The 15,998-nt window shown below is 37.8% G+C and overlaps 1 protein-coding gene across 1 annotated transcript in view; it reads right to left on the bottom strand.

Moving 5' to 3' along the window:
- Plac1 (placenta enriched 1) overlaps nt 1-12,217 on the bottom strand; it is a 30,304-nt gene extending 18,087 nt beyond the window's left edge. The window contains exon 1 of the mRNA XM_046418797.2: nt 12,146-12,217. The gene's annotated coding sequence lies outside the window, so the exon portion shown is untranslated. The remainder of the gene's footprint in view (nt 1-12,145) is intronic.
- Between the last annotated feature and the right edge of the window lie 3,781 nt (nt 12,218-15,998).

Below are 15,998 nucleotides of genomic sequence, written 5' to 3'. Positions count from 1 at the left end.
CAAAGTCCCAGCATTAACCCTGAGGGGCCACAAAAAAAGCCCTGGGATTGGGCTAGGAAAAGCCGTGGCAGGGGAAAAAAGGCATGGCAGGCAGGTCCCTTCTTTTCAGGGGAATCCAAGGTCATCTCGTCACTTTCTCCCTTCCCTCCTTCTATTCACTGATGTTTGTGGAGCACAAACAATATGCCAGGCACTGTACTTAGGGGTTTCTGGGTCTCACCCAGTTTACACTTCACAAAGGTAGGCATTGTTACTCCCCCTACCAGAGGGAAGGAACTGAGGTCCAGGAAGTTTAGATGACTTGCCCACATAGGTCACACCCTAGGGAGTGACTAGGACTTGAGGCCAGTCCAGTGGACTCCAGAGTTTATTCTCTCCCCAAAGAAACATAAATTCTCTTATAAGGCCTCTCCCTGTGGACCCTGTTAATGCCCAGATACTTCAGGAAGGGTAACCCTTTATTTTATTTGTGATGCTGGGGATGGAGCCCAGGACCTCACCCATGCAAGGCAAGCGCTTTTCCACTGAGCTATGTGGATAAGCCCTTTAAATCCTCAGTTCTCCTGAACCATTTCAGAAAGAGAGGGCCCAGGCACAGCACAGAAAATAGTTAAGGGGGGAGGGAAGTGCCCACAAGATGTTTGGCAATGTCTACCAACTTTCATTCATGTGATTCTTAGGATGGTCTCCTCTGTCATGGCTCTATGGCATCCTCAGGTTATTTATGAGATCTGCCAGGTTTCAATGAGGCAGGCAGGGTGGGGAGAGGATGGGGATTAAAATAAAGGTTGTTTTTCTTTTCTTCTCCTTTCTAAGCTATAAAATGGGGGACAAGTCTCATGCAGAATAAAGCAACTGTCAACGTATTTCTTGTTTTTATGAACTGGGACAGTTTTCCTCCACACTTAGAAAAGATGTGGTTGACCATAGAAAGCCCAATTTATAATATTCTGGTACTTGAAGTCTTTCTTGGAGAACTTTCAATAAGTTTCATATACAAAAAGTGTTATAAAATGTCCTCAAATAGATTTTCTTTGGTTATGATTTGATTAGCCACCCCCAGCTGTAGCTGTTTTGCTGAAAACTACTCTTCACCTTAAAACTTGGTAAAATGGGGGAAGGGGGAGAGGGTGTGAAGGGAGGGTAGTGAAGGAGGGAGGTGGATAGGATGGAAGACTGTTATTTGCATGTATAAAGAGGTCACAATGAAATCTATTATTCTGTATAATTCAAATGCACTAATAAAAATCTTGGTAATATTTGTATTTTGCACTTTAAACCTTTTTTATTGTTGATTATTTTTAAGTTGTATGTGTTTATGAAGTAGAGTGTGACAATTCCACACATGTATGAATGTATAATGGTCAAATTAGGATAATTAGTATTTCCATCTCCCTAAACAGTTATCATTTTTTTGTGTGTGCTGGCAAACTTCAGATTTTATTATATATACAATAAAATAAGTATATGTACATATAATAAAAATATCCCTGTTCTTTATAAAATATATTATATAAAATATATAATAAATTTATAACCTACAGTCATTAATAAGTACCAAAATACAGTTAGGTAGGAGGAATAAGTACACATCCACACTTTTTTTTCCTCAAACCTCTTCCCTAGTCTGTGTTTTCTGGAGTTTGCTCCTCTGTGCAGTGGAGACTGAGGTGATTTGCAAATTGCTGGTGGGTAAAGGACCAGGATAGATCTGGACCAGGACTGATGCAGGGTGAGGGCACTGGGAATAAAAGGATCAGACCAGGACATGGTGGAAAGGGGAGAAGGGAGCCCATGGATGACTTAAGGATGAAGAAAACACAAACTAGAGGAAGTAAGAAGGAAAAACTTGGGAGAAGGGATTGATTCAATCAAGAACATCAGAAAGCAGAAAAAACAGCTGTGGAAAAGCTGACTTATTTGGGGACCAGGGAGAAAAGCTAATTCAAGCAACACTGGGTGTGGGAACAGGGAGGATTGAGCAACAATTTGGGTATCAGGTGGCTGTGAGGAGAGTGATTTTCATTGTCACTTGGGGATTGAGTGTGGAACTCAGCCAGAAATGACCTTGTGTCCCTTTGAGGGACTGGAGTAAGGATGTGGGGGGAGCTTTGGTGGCCTGGGGCTGAATCATGACATATTGAGAAGAAAAGGCAAAGCTGATGTGTGAAGGGCTAAACAGGTTGGACTTGTCCCTGAAATGTACCAACTCATAACATGTGCACCCCCTCCCCATTTGTCCCACTGGAGGAATCTGTGTTGCCTAGTTCACTGACAGGGAGGAATCCAAATATGAGTGACAGGGACAGGAAAACCTGTAGGAGTATGAGGATCAGCATTTGGGCCCTGAGATCAAAGTATGAAGTGAAGTCTGCTTTCAACTTCTTTCTGCTCACCCAACTCAGTTTTCCATTGGGGAAAATAAATATAGGTAATGGAAACCATGAGTTTTGATACAGACTAATGTTCAAACCTAGCTGATGTTTCCATCAACTCATGTGTGGCCTCTACTGGCTGATTTCAAGGAATCCTTGGTGGGTGGAAAGACCCCCACCCCCTGCAATGATGGACACGTAAATGCTAATGTCCACCATTTTATATGCAGCATTTCAGGACTTGAAATTCCATATATTAAAGAATGTATAATGGGTGGGCTGGGGTTGTGGCTCAGTGATAGAGCACTTCTCTAGCATGTGTGAGGGACTAGGTTTGATCCATTCTCAGCACCACATATAAATAAATGAAAAAAATAAAGGTCCATCAACATCTAAAAAAATTTTTAAAAAAAGAACATATAACGGGCCTCCAGACTCCGAGGGTAGGAAGGTATTGCTTTACTATCATTTGCCTATGTAGGTAAACAATACTTTTTATTCTGGGATGTCCACATATCTATTTAGCTTGCTCCATGTAATAACTGGGATAGAAAATGTTTTTTTTTTTTTTTAATGGGTAAGAGAGAAAATAAACAAAAATCAAAGTTTATTTTCCTTAATATGACTTTGAGTTAGTGTGCTTAGTTGAGTCAGGGTCTTGCTACCCTCCCTTCATTCATCCAACAATCATGTCCTGAGCCCCTTTATGTTTGGTTATGGGAATATACAAAAGGGAATTAAGACCAGTTTCCCACATTCATGGACCTTATAGTTCCGAATGGGACACAGACATGAAATGAAAAATCGAATGCTGTGTGCCTCACACATGCTAGTAAATAGTTCATCTAAAAATGTGTGATTATAGTAGTAATAAATGCTACAAAAGTTGTATAAGAAGATATAACATAAGCGCCAGGCACAGTGGCACACGTCTGTAATCCCAGTGGCTGGGAAGGCTGAGACAGGTGGATCTTGAGTTTAAAGCCAGTCTCAATAACTTAGTGAGTCCCTAAGCAACTCAGTGAGACCCTATCTCTAAATAAAATACAAAATAGGGCTGGGGATGTGGCTCAGTGGCCGAGTGCCCTTGAGTTCAATCCCTGGTACAGTAAGAAAAGAAAAAAGTATAACAGAAGGGATCTAACCTACTCTTGGGATCTGGCAAGGGTTCCCTAAGGAAGAGACACTTCTGCATCAGCTGTCAGACTGTGTGTTGGGGCTGCAGATGGGGAAGGGGGTAAATTACATGCCACTGGAATGGCCAAGGCCAGAGCTATAACGCTGGAGTCTAGGTGGAAACAGTGCTCTCCCTGTATCTCTGTGGAGTTTCTTGTTCTCTTTCCCCTGCTACTCTTTCCCCTGTACTGCTATCAGCCATCACCCACCCCCTCATCACAGCACAGCTCAGTATGTCTTTATCTTTCATCTTAGAAAATGAGTCAAGGGGCAGGAGTCCTATTGCATGAAAATTCTGTCATCTTGGAAATGTGTGTGCATGTGTGTCGTGTAGATGGGGGATGATAGTACTTAAGAAATATCGCCTTAGAGATCAACACTTCTTAAACACTGCCGCAAAATTGAAATCACCTGGGGTGCTTCTTTTTGCCAAATTGTCTTTTGAATCCTAAGGAATTGAATCTAGAATGTTTGCAATGATGAGGGAGCCAGAGGCAGAGATTGTGCAAATAATTTTGTCGTTCAAGAAAATACCCTTGAGGTCCATCCAAGTTGTTGTCTATTTCTTTCATTGTACCATAGTTTAACTATTCACCTATCAAAGGAAATTTTGGTTGTTTCTAGTTTTTTTCCTATTATAAATAAAGCTGCTATAAACATTCATATATGAGATTTTATGTGAACATAGTTTTCATTTCTCTGGGATAAATGCCCAGGAGTATGATTACTAGGTCCTATTGTAATTGCATGTTTAGTTTTGTAAGAAAATGCCAAAATGTTTTTCAGAGTGTTTTTGTAGCATCTTACATTCCAAGCAGCAATGTTTGAGATATCCAGTTTCTCAACATTCTCGTCAGCATTTGGTATTGTGACTGTTTTTTATTTCAGCTACTTGAATAGGTGTGTGGTGATATTTCATTGTGATCTTAATTCACATTTCCTAATAGTTAATGATGGCAAGCATCTTTTAGTGTTTTTACCACCCATATTTCCTCTTTGGTAAAACATATCTTTATGTTCTTTGCCAATTTTCTAATTAAAACTTTGGGGGTGGGGGGGTTACTGGGGATTGAACTCAGGGGCACTTGACCACTGAGCCACATCCCTAGCCCTATTTTGTATTTTATTAAGAGACAGGGTCTCACTGACTTGCTTAGTGCCTCACTAAGTTTCTAAGGCTGGCTTTAAACTCCCAATCCTCCGGCCTCAGCCTCCCGAGCTGCTGGATTATAGGCATGCACCACTGCGCCTGGCTAATTGAACTTTTTTACTCTTGAGTTTTTAAAAAGTTCTTCATGTATTTTGGATATGACTCATTAAGCAGATTCATGGTTTGCCAATATTTTATCACATCCTGTAGCTTGTTTTTTTCACCTCTCTTTTTTAAAGGGGTGGTGGTGGAAATGCTGAACTATAGGATACTTCCCCCATTTTTTTAGTCATAGATGGACACAGTACCTTTATTTTGTTTATTTTTATGTGGTGCTGAGGATTGAACCCAGTGCCTCACACATGCTAGGAAAGTGCCCTGCCACTGAGCTACAGGTATAGCACTCTTTTCGTCTCTTAACAGGGTCTTTCACAAAGCAAAATATTAACATTTCAGAAACTGGATCAGGTCCAGTTAATGCTAAAAGCACAAAAAGAAAAAGCAATAAAGTCTAAGTCCTTTTTTGCCCAAATCCTACATTCTGAAGGTTTTACCCCTATTTATCTAAAAAATTATGGTTTTTACATTTAAGTTCATGATCCATTTTCAGTTAATTTTTGTATCAAGTTATGAAACTTAAGCTGAGGTTTGTGATGGCTAACTTTATGTATCAACTTATCCAGGTCATATTACCCAGATATTTGGTGAAACATGTCTGGATATTGCTGTGAAGGTATTTTTGAGATGAGATTGACAATATAAATTGGTAGACTTTGAGTGGAGTACATTAGCCTCCATAATGTGTGTGGGCCTCATCCAATCAGTTGAAGGCCTTAAGGAAGTGGGAATTACCAAGTGGAAATAATCCCAGCAGATTACCTTTCCTCTTTATTAATGTATGATTTAGTAATATAAATTTCCCTCTAAATTCAGCTCTTGCTGTGGTATACATATTTTGAAATATTGTATTTTTAGTTTTAATTCAGTTCAACATATTTAAAAAATTTCTCCTGAGACTTCCTCTTTGACCCATATTATTGTTCAGTTTCAGGTATTCGGATATCTTCCTGTTACCTTTGTGTTATTAATTTCTACCTTGACTTCATTATGGTCATAGAACATACAATGTACAATATCAATTATTCTAAGTTTATTCAATTTTTTTTTAGATTTCAAAAATGTTTTATTTTTTTTTTTATTTGTTTTAATTAGTTACACATGACAGTACAATGATTTTGATCAATTCTTTTTTTTAATAGTTCAAGATGTAGTCTCCCTTAGGGTATGTCTTATGGGTGCTTGGAAAGAATGTGTCTTCTGCTGGTATTGGATGGAGTATTCTATAAATGTTGATTATATCTTGTTAGTTCATAGTATTGTTGAGTTCTATCTCTTTACTGACTTTCAGTCTAGTTGACCTATCAACTGTTGAGAGGAGTGTTGAAATCTCCAATGACAATGGAGGATTTGTCTGTTTCTGCTTTCAGTTCTCTCAGTTTTTGCTACACATATTTTTCCTTATAAACAGCTCTTTGTTCAGTGCATATACATTTAGGGTTGCTATACCTTCTTACTGGATTGACTCTTATTGTTATATAATGTCCCTCTCTGTCTCTGGTAATTTTCTTTTTATGAAGTCCATCTGACATTAATGTAGACATTCATGCTTCCTTATGATTGTTTCCATGACATATATTTTCCTATTTTTAAAATTTTTCAGTTGTAGATGGACACAATACCTTTATTTATTTATTTATATGTGGTGCTGAGGATCAAACTCAGTGCCTCACATGTGCAAGCAAGCACTCTACCACTGAGCTACAGATACAACTCCATATTTTACCATTCTTTTACTTTTACCTCCCTATGTAATTACGTTTATGGTGAATATGTTATAGAGTGCATATCACTGAGTCATTTTTTCTTGCTCACTCTGCAATCTGTCTTCTAATTAATATAGTTAGATCTTTCACATTTAACCTAATTATTTATATGCTAGGGTGTAAGTATGCCTGTTTATTTTTTGTTTTCTGTTTTTTTTTTTTTTTTTTTGATATTCCTGTCTTCCTATGGATACTTGAATATTTTGGGACTACTATTTTGATTAATCGGTACTGGTTTTGAGTGTGTGTCTCTCTGTATAGATTTTTAATGGTTGTTCTAGGTATTATAGTATATATATATATATACATAACTTATCACAATGTACTGGTAGTGTTATTTTTACCAGTTTGAGTGAACGGTAGAAATCTTATCTTTATTAATGTCCCGTTATGTCCCAGTTTTGAGTCTTAAATATTTCCTTAACATGCATTTGGAACCACATCAGACAGGGTTACTAGTTTTGCTTCAACCATCAAACAAAATGTTGAAGACACAAGAGGGAAAGGAAAGTCTACTGCATTCATCCATATTTTTGCCTGCTGTGTTCTTTTTCCTTTTTGATGTTTCAAGATTTATTCTTTTATAATTTCTGTTCTATTTAGAGAACTTCCTTTAGCTATATTTTAGTGTAGGTCTGATACAGATTTTCTTAATGTTCCTTCATATGAGAATGTCTTGATTTCCCTTTCACTCCTGAAGGATATATTTGTGGTATATGGGTTTCAATTATTTTCTTCCAGTATTTGAAAAATGTGCCAATTCCTTCTGGCCTATGTGATTTCTGATGAGAAATCTAATGTCATTCAAATCATTGTTTCCCTGTTAGTAGTATCTTTTTCCCTCTGTCTTCCTTTAAGATTTTTTTCTTTCTTTAGTTTTTAGAAGTTTGACTATGATGTGTCTTAGTGTGGACTTCTTTGGGCTTCTAAGTTTTTTTGAATCAATAGATTTATATCTTTTGCCAAATTTGGAAAAATATCAGCATTATTTCTTCAAATAATTTTCAGCTCCACTCTCTCCTGTCATTCTGGACTCCAATGACATGAATGTTACATCTTTTGTAACAGAGTCACAGCTCCCTGAATTTCTGTTAATTTTTTCAGTCTGTTTTCTCTATGTGTTACCATCTATTGCTATATGTTCAAGTTCACTGATTTTTTTTTTCCTTTGTCCTCCCCATTCTTATGCTGAATCAGTCATTCCACTGAGATTTAATTTTTGTCATTGTGTTTTTCAGTTCTAAAACTTTTAAAAAAAATATTTATTTTTTATTTGTAGGTAGACACAATAACTTTGTTTTATGTTATGTGGTGCTGAGGACTGAACCTAGTGCCTCACACATGCTAGGCGAGTGCTACACCTCTGAGCCACAACCCCAACCCTCTAAAACTTTTATTTGGTTCTTTATGTGTTTTTATATCTTTTTCTTTGCTGAGACTTTTCTTTGCTGAGATTGTTCTTTTGATTGGTTTCAAATGCGTGTAAATGCTCATTGAAGGATTTTTATGATAGCTGTTTCAAAATTTTTGTCAGATAATCCTAACATCTAGTCATGTTAGTGTTAGCATATATTGTCTGTCCTTTTCATTCAGCTTGGTGTCTTCCTGGTTCTTGGTATGATGAATGATTTTCAACTGAATATTGACCATTTTGGAAATTATATTATGAGACCCTGGATTTTATTTAAATCTCCTGTTTTAGATGATTTTTTTTACATGCTCTAGAAATTAAAAAAGGAGAGGTGTTAACTTGTTACTGACTGATTTGGACACAAGTTGAGGTTCCTTAGTCAGCTGTTGCTACCACGCCTAGGGGCAGCACAAATTTTTATGTGGTAGTATTTGTCTAAAATTTTTCTTTTCTAGGTTGTCCCTGTCTTTGTTCTTTGTTTAGAATGAGTAAGCATTTGTTGGGCCTTTAAAAATATTCTCCTATTAGTGATTTTTAAAATTCTGGTTTCCCCAGAAGTCAGTCTGGGGTATATAAATCAAAAAGAAAGCCCAAGAAACGCACTACTATGTCATTATTTGGGTCCTGAGATCCTTGGCTAGTCGTCTTCTCTCTCTCTCTTTTTTTTTTTTAAATCAACATTTAGTAATTATATGTATCTAAGGGGGTACAGGGTGACATTTGTATAGATGCATGCAGTGTGCATTGTATTTGTTTTATATATAATGTCCAGGGTTTTGAGTTGTACTTAATGAGAGAAATAGGGAAAAACATATCTATTCCATCTTCCTGGAAGCAGAATCTAGTTAACTTTTAGGATTTCACATTTCAGATTAGTTATTAAATCTTCTCACTTAGCCCTGAAGGTATAGTGTTAAAACCCCACATTTTAATATGCTGTCTTTGTTGATTCAGTGGATCATACTCATGAAGCTTTTGAGATGTTGAGGTATAACCACAGATTAAAGTATCCCCAGAGTTCTTCAGCTGCTGAGCTGGTGACAGATTTCTTGCTTGGGTTTGTACTGCTCTTGAATTAATAAGTCTTCAATATTGCCTAGACTGGATATTTAAGAGGCTGTGAATAAAGATGTGGCCTCAACTATCAGGGTATTTAATATCTAGTTGGGAAGACAAGAAAAATGATTTCTCCATCTCAGGGCCTGGCAAATAGTAGACACTCAGAAGATACTTGTTTGGGTGAAGGAATGCTGCTAATTGCCCCTGGATAGCGTTGAACTGAATTGTGTGATGTATGCTAGAAGTGGTATATAAAGCCAAAAAAAGAGGCAACAGTATGGGCAAAGTAGTCAAGAAGGGTTTTCTTTAGGAGGTACAAGTTGAGCTGTCTTGTCAGTAGAGTAAAATCTAGAGGTATTTTTTAGAAGAAAATTGACTGGACTTGTTAAAATACTTAGGGGTTAAAGTGAATAAAAAGCCAAGCAGACTCTGGTTCAGGACTGGTGATGTAACTCAGTGTTAGAGTGCTTGCCCATCATATGCAAGGCCCTGGGTTCAATTCTCAGTACCACCAAAGGGCTGGAGGGGAATCTAACAGAATTTGGTTTAATTCCTGGATGTCAGGAAAACAAGGGGAACACCATGAGTTTGATTTTGTGCCTGATGAGCTTGAGCTATTAGGAAAACATTCAAGTACAAGGGCATAGTAAGTATTTAGAATATTCAGAGCTGAGAGAAAGATTATTCAAGAAAACACCATCTTTTCCCCTGACAGTCTCCAGAAGATATAGAACCCAGTCTTAAACTTTACAGCTGAAAAACCATGTGATTCAAAACAATTCTTAATCCCTCTTTGGGTTTAGTTTCCTCGTCTATAAAATGGCGAGCATTGGTAGTTTTTTTTTTTTTTTAACTAATTAATACTTGGATCAACATAAGTATCAGGTATTTGGAAGGAGCCCTCTATGTGTTGGAATGTTTTCTTTCCTGCTTTAAAAGGCCTAGGATTTTGTGATTTCTTTGAATCAGGAACAGTTCTTAATATATCTGCTTTCAGTGACTGGCTTTTTACTTAGTAATTCTTTTCCCTAATGGAGTCCATCAGTTTATACTACATGAATTTAAGTAGGGGAGGGAAAGTTATACAAGTGTGCCTCAATCTTTCCAGACTTCCTAAGTTTTTCTCTGTTTTGAACGTGTTCAGTTTTCAGGCTATACTCTACTCTGGAGAGTATAATGGGCAGGGAGCCATTAGTACACAGGAAGGGAGGGCTTTGTGGTATCTTAAAGCCACTGGAGTTTATTTATTTCCAGTTTGCTCAACATTTGTTCCACAGATCTGGACAGTTTAAAAAGGGGTGGGGGGCTGAGGTTGTAGCTTAGTGGTAGAGCACTTGCCTGGCATATGTAAGGCCCTGGGTTTGATCCTTGGCACCACATTAAAATAAATGAATAAAATAAAGGTATTGTGTCCATCTACAACTAAAATATTTTTTAAAAAGGGTTGAGAAGGAACAGAGGGAAGGGTGAAAATGAATTAGACATAGAGAAAAGGATGAACACGATTGTCTTTCAATATCGAAATGGAACTCAGAACACTTAAAGATGAAAAGACTTTTGGGTCTTGTCTTTTTGGAAACTGAACACTGGTATGACTGTCCACACAGCATGTGAAGAGTTGTTGTTTTTTTAAACTTTGGTTGGAGAAACAATGCTACATTTTATGAATATATGTCCTCCATCTATTAAAAGCAGTACTTATTTCTTTCAAATTAAAAATAAACTTTTTAGACTTTAAAATAAGAGAAAAATAAGAAAATGAAAATCATTCATGATCACACCATGGAGATAACTATTGTTGTTTCTATTTATTTCCTTCCAGTCTTCTTCTTCTTCATACACACACGCTTGAGATCATATCTCTCGTTCATTTGTATATCCTCCCTTCTTCCACTTAATTTGAGCATTTCCTCATGTCATTATATACTCTTCTAAACATGATTTTAAATAACTATGTAGAATTTTGTAATATAAATGTTATTTCCTAGGATTTCATAGTATGGACAAGTTAAGATGTTTCCACTTTTTTTTTTCTGCTTTAAATGATGCTGCAGTGAATTTTCTAGTATAGACTTAGTGCATCTATTAGAATTATTATTATTAGTTTTGGGTTTTTTTGATACTGGGGATTGAACTCTCTTATTATTTTTAATTATTTATTTTTTAAATTATCATTTTAACTTTATATATACCAATGGGGTATAGTGTGATAATTTGATAATACATAAAAGGGTAATAATTAGATCAGAGTAGTTAGCATTTCCTCCCCTTTAATATGAAAATGTTTTTCTTTCTTATTTTTTTAGTTATACATGATAATAGAATGTAGTTTGGCTTATTATACATATTGAAAAATTTTTTGATTAACACATAGTAATTGTATTTTTTAAAACAGAGTTAATTCCTTAGGGAAAGAATCACTGGGTAAAAGGATAATAACATTCTTAAGGCTTTGGCATATTTTTCCAAGTTGCCCTGTGGGAGAGTTTTACCAATTTGCATTCCCATTAGTGTTTGCGAAGGCCTGACTCACTTCATTAACATGGAATACTCCATCGTGTATACATGATACTATTTTGTATAATTTTAATTAAAAGGACACTTACTGAACACCTAGTATATGTACATTACTATTCTAGGCATTAGATTCACTCCTGCTATGCTATGTAAGTGCTAGACAGTTAAAACATACACAAAGACAGTTCAAAATGCAAGCGGAATATAACTATACATAAATCTCCATGACCAGGCTGACATCATTCAGCTTTTAAATGGCTACTCATTGAGGGAAGACAGCATACTAGCTAATTAAACAAATAATTTCAATCTTACAAGCACTTCTTAAAAAGGGAATGGTTAATGTGAATCTTGCAAAAAACAGAGGGTGGGTCATGATCATTTACACTGTATTCACTAATGTAAATTGGAGCAGGAATGGATAAGAATATTACAGATGCACATCTTTCAATGAAAAAAAAAGCAAAAACACTCCATTTGGGTGAAAGGACAATTTCTTCTTTTGTTAGTTCCCTTTAGAAAGTTAACCTGTTGGTTATCAGAGAAGGGGACACAGAACACACAGAAAACTAACCTCCTTCTGGCAGCTGGGGATAATTTGTCAGTCTCTTGAAATGTGGCTTTGTGCTCGCTGGTGAAGGCAGCTGGAACAGAAAAAGCATGACAGACAAAAGCTGAAATCCACATGAAGAAAGGTCTTTTTCCCAAAAATTACTGCCTGAGTTAGCAACGGTCAGAACAGAAAGTACATGTATTTCTTCCCAGCTACAAGCATGTCTGGTACTAGAGAAGGTCCCCTATGCCAAAGGAGTCATTTACAATGCCTGCAGCCCTCAATAGGACTGCTGGATAGCATTTAATCAAGCCTTCTGACCCCCATGAAAAGTCATATCCCCAAATCCACCTAAAACTGAAACTAGAAAAACAACAGTGTCATGTTTTGAAATCAGTCAAAAAGCATTTACTGTTTTGAAAAGGAAGACCTACTTAATATGCAGTAGATGATGGTGTAAGATACAGAGGATTAAGTATATGATTTCAAGTTAAAAGTAATCCATGGAATAACTAACAATAATACTATCAAACTGGAAACCCAAAGTACTTCAACTTATGAATGGATAAACTGTAGTACATCCCGGCAATGGAATATTACTCAGGGACACAAAAGAATGAACTAATGATACATGAACATCAAAAGTTATGCTGGGTGAAAGAATGCACCTCAGAAAACAGTTGTTGGCCAACTTCTGCCCTCGCTCCCTCTATCAGTCTCTCACTCAATCTTGCTTTCTGCCCAGATTTTTTTTTTTTGTGTGTGTGTGTGTGTGGTGCTGGGGAATCTGCCCAGCTCTGAAGCCTGCCTTACCTACTGCCTTGTGTTTACTTCACAACAAATAGCCTGGGAATCTCAAGTCTCAAAAGATTGCATACTATATGATTCCATTTTCAGAACATTCTGGAAAAGGCAGAATTGTGGGAACATAAAACACATCAGTGGTTTCCAGGGGTTGGGCATAAGGGAGGAGTTGATTGCAAAGGGCAGCATGAGGGAATTCCTTGGGGGTGACTGAACTGTTCCATATAGTGATTGTGGTGGTAGTTATGATTTTATGCATTTGCCTAAACTTATAGAACTGCATGCCAAAAACGCAGATTTTACTGGATGCTATTTTTAAAAGTAAATCAAAAAGTCTCATAAAAATAGTATCAAGCATAGGACGGTGGAACAAAAAGGTGGTTGGGAATAATGTTAGGTAAGTGAAGTTCTTAGTTTTTATAGCATAGAGTCAACAAATATGGTCTAAAATGGATAAATCAAGAAATAGCAGTAGAAACATACTAGAGATATAAAAGTCATCACCAGATGAATTGAAAAGAGAATCTGTTAAAAATGGTTGCCTCTGAGGAGTGGGATTAGAGGTGTAGAGAGATGGGGCAGAGAACCATTGCTTTTTTTTTTTTTTAATTAGAACCTCTTCTGTATTTTTTGATATTTTAAACTATGTTCATGTATTACTGTGATTTAAAAATAAATGTAGTGGAAAACATACTGGATTAGTAGGCAAGAAACCTGATCTTTAACCCCGATTCTGCACTAATTGAGCAAATTCCTTCTCCTTTCTAGGTCTTGGTTTCTACATCTGTATGAAAAAGGAATGAGATGATATTTATTATCCCTTTTACACCTAAAGAAAATTATAAAATTAGATTATTTGCCTAACCACAATGATTCTTTGTTGAACATGAAGCTAAGAAATATATTTTTGAGTTTTAAATCTGGAAGGGACAAAATCACCAACTTCAACAATTTCCTTTTCTTCTTTTTTGGGGTACTGGGGATTGAAACTCAGTGGTGTTTACCACTGAGTTACATCCCCAGCCCTTTAAATTTTTTTTTTTTTTAAATTTTGAGACAATCTCACTCAATGGGCCAGGCTGGCCTTGAATTTGCAGACCTGCCTTAGACTCCTGAGTTGCTGGGATTCCAGGCATGCACCATTGCACCCAATATAAACAGTTTCTTTTTAGCCACCGAAGAAAGCAAGACATAGATTAGTTAAAAGACTCACTTGGAATGACAGCTAATTGCTAACAGAGCTAGGACCAGAGTTCAGGGCTCCTCGTGGTTGTTGCCATTGTACCACACAGCTTCTCCAGGCCTAATGGAATTATTCCCCAGCACCAGAGCTGGCAAAAATTCCCTGGGATGACAGCCGGGGTGTAATTCACATACTGACATGGCTTCCTTGGCCTGGGAGATGAGTCAGACTCTTGGAAGAGGTCCCTGACATAAACATGTATGATGTAATATCATAGGAATCCTGAAGTTGGTCAAGGCAATGCTAAAGTCCAATTTGGGGGCTCCATTCCCTAATAACTGTCCAATAATCTGTCTTTGGCGGTTTTTGCTAGCCTACTGACTTCTTTTCTGTGATAGGAATAGCCCACTCAAAAATACCATCATCCTCACTGCAATTTAAAACAACGGCTTATCACAGTTTCTTCATCAGTCTATTATCTCTATAATCTCTAAATTCAAGACATAGTTCACTGGAATCCATCAAGGAGGCCAGAAGAAATGTTCACTTGAAAACTTTTTATCAGCCATCAATCGATTAAAGAGGTATCTCACTGTGGTTTAGCAATCCTCCTAGGAAGAGTTGAAACAGATTCCTGACTTTGACCATTGACTTCCTGGGGGATGACCTTCCATGATGACCAGCAAGCAGGCTGAAAGCATGTGCCTGCTGCCAAACATCCCCTCCCCCTTTGTCAGGGCCTGCAGGCTCACTTGCCCCTCACCACACAAGGTCTGTGGTCTATAGAATAAGGACACCATTATGTCGGGTTATCATTCTCCCTCAGTGGAAACAACACTGCCCTTTGTAAGCTCCCTTAAGTTCAAAGGATGTGGCCATCTTTCTGGGCTCCCAGGGAAGCCTCTTCAGGAAAGTGCTCACTGTGTCTTTCTAGTTCTAGAATCTTCTTTAGATGATGGTGAATTAGAACTGGAATTTTCAGGCAGTACGCCTGTTGGAGCTTTGTCTACCTTGGAAGCAAGATTGTATGTTTTAAAATCTCCTCAGAAAACAGTTGTTGGCCAACTTCTGCACTCGGCCTCTATCAGTCTCCCACTCAATCCTGGCTTTCTGCCGAGCTCTGAAGCCTGCCTTACCTACTGCCTGGCGTTTACTTCACAACAGCTGGCCTGGGGATCTCAAGTCCTGAGCCTCAGCTGCCAGCCTAGAGAAGGAGAGGCCCCTACAGTTGAGCCTGTGACAAAGACAGCATTTGTTCCCACACTGGTATTCTCAATGTCAACAGCAGTGACAGGCTCCAAAGGGGATCATGCCCAGTCAGTGGTGAGAACTCCACAAGCCCAGAAATGTTCATACATCCGGCTTTAACTCTCAAAATGCTGTGAGGTGACTAGAAACCAGTAATAGGATTCCCATTTTGCAGTGGGAAAAGGCAAATGCCAGGAGACCAGAGGATTTGCCCAGGGGAAAGATGATCATTTTGTTTGAACAAGAATTAGGATATCTGAGTCAACAAATGTTGGTTTCTGTGATTTACCAATTTTGTTTGCATGAAAAGTGCTATGAGCTGGCTTGCTTGTCACCAAGTGACCATGATGGTGCCACCTAAAGTAACTGGTGATGCAGAGGAGGTTGCTATGAGGGGAGAGGTGGCTCAAAACACTGCAGGGGCATAGTAAAGACACCGTGCCCAACACTATTTTTTCCAGGGGACTGACTAGCATTCGGTTTTTCTTTCTCAACAAATGCTGACTGTGCCAGGCACTGGAGATAAAGATGTCTTGGGTAAGCCCTTGTCCTCAAGGTACCCACAGTGGTATGAGGGTGTATCACCAGTCTTGGTGGTGATTGGAGGCTACAACAAAGAGACCAGCCTCAAACTTGAGG

Source organism: Marmota monax, unplaced genomic scaffold (assembly GCF_021218885.2).
Source record: "Marmota monax isolate L192 unplaced genomic scaffold, Marmota_monax_Labrador192_F-V1.1 WCK01_AAM20220418_F8-fsc00054, whole genome shotgun sequence".
NCBI classification, from domain to species: Eukaryota; Metazoa; Chordata; class Mammalia; order Rodentia; family Sciuridae; genus Marmota; species Marmota monax.
Note: the sequence above shows the minus strand (reverse complement) of the source record. Positions and strands in the feature narration are given on the sequence as shown.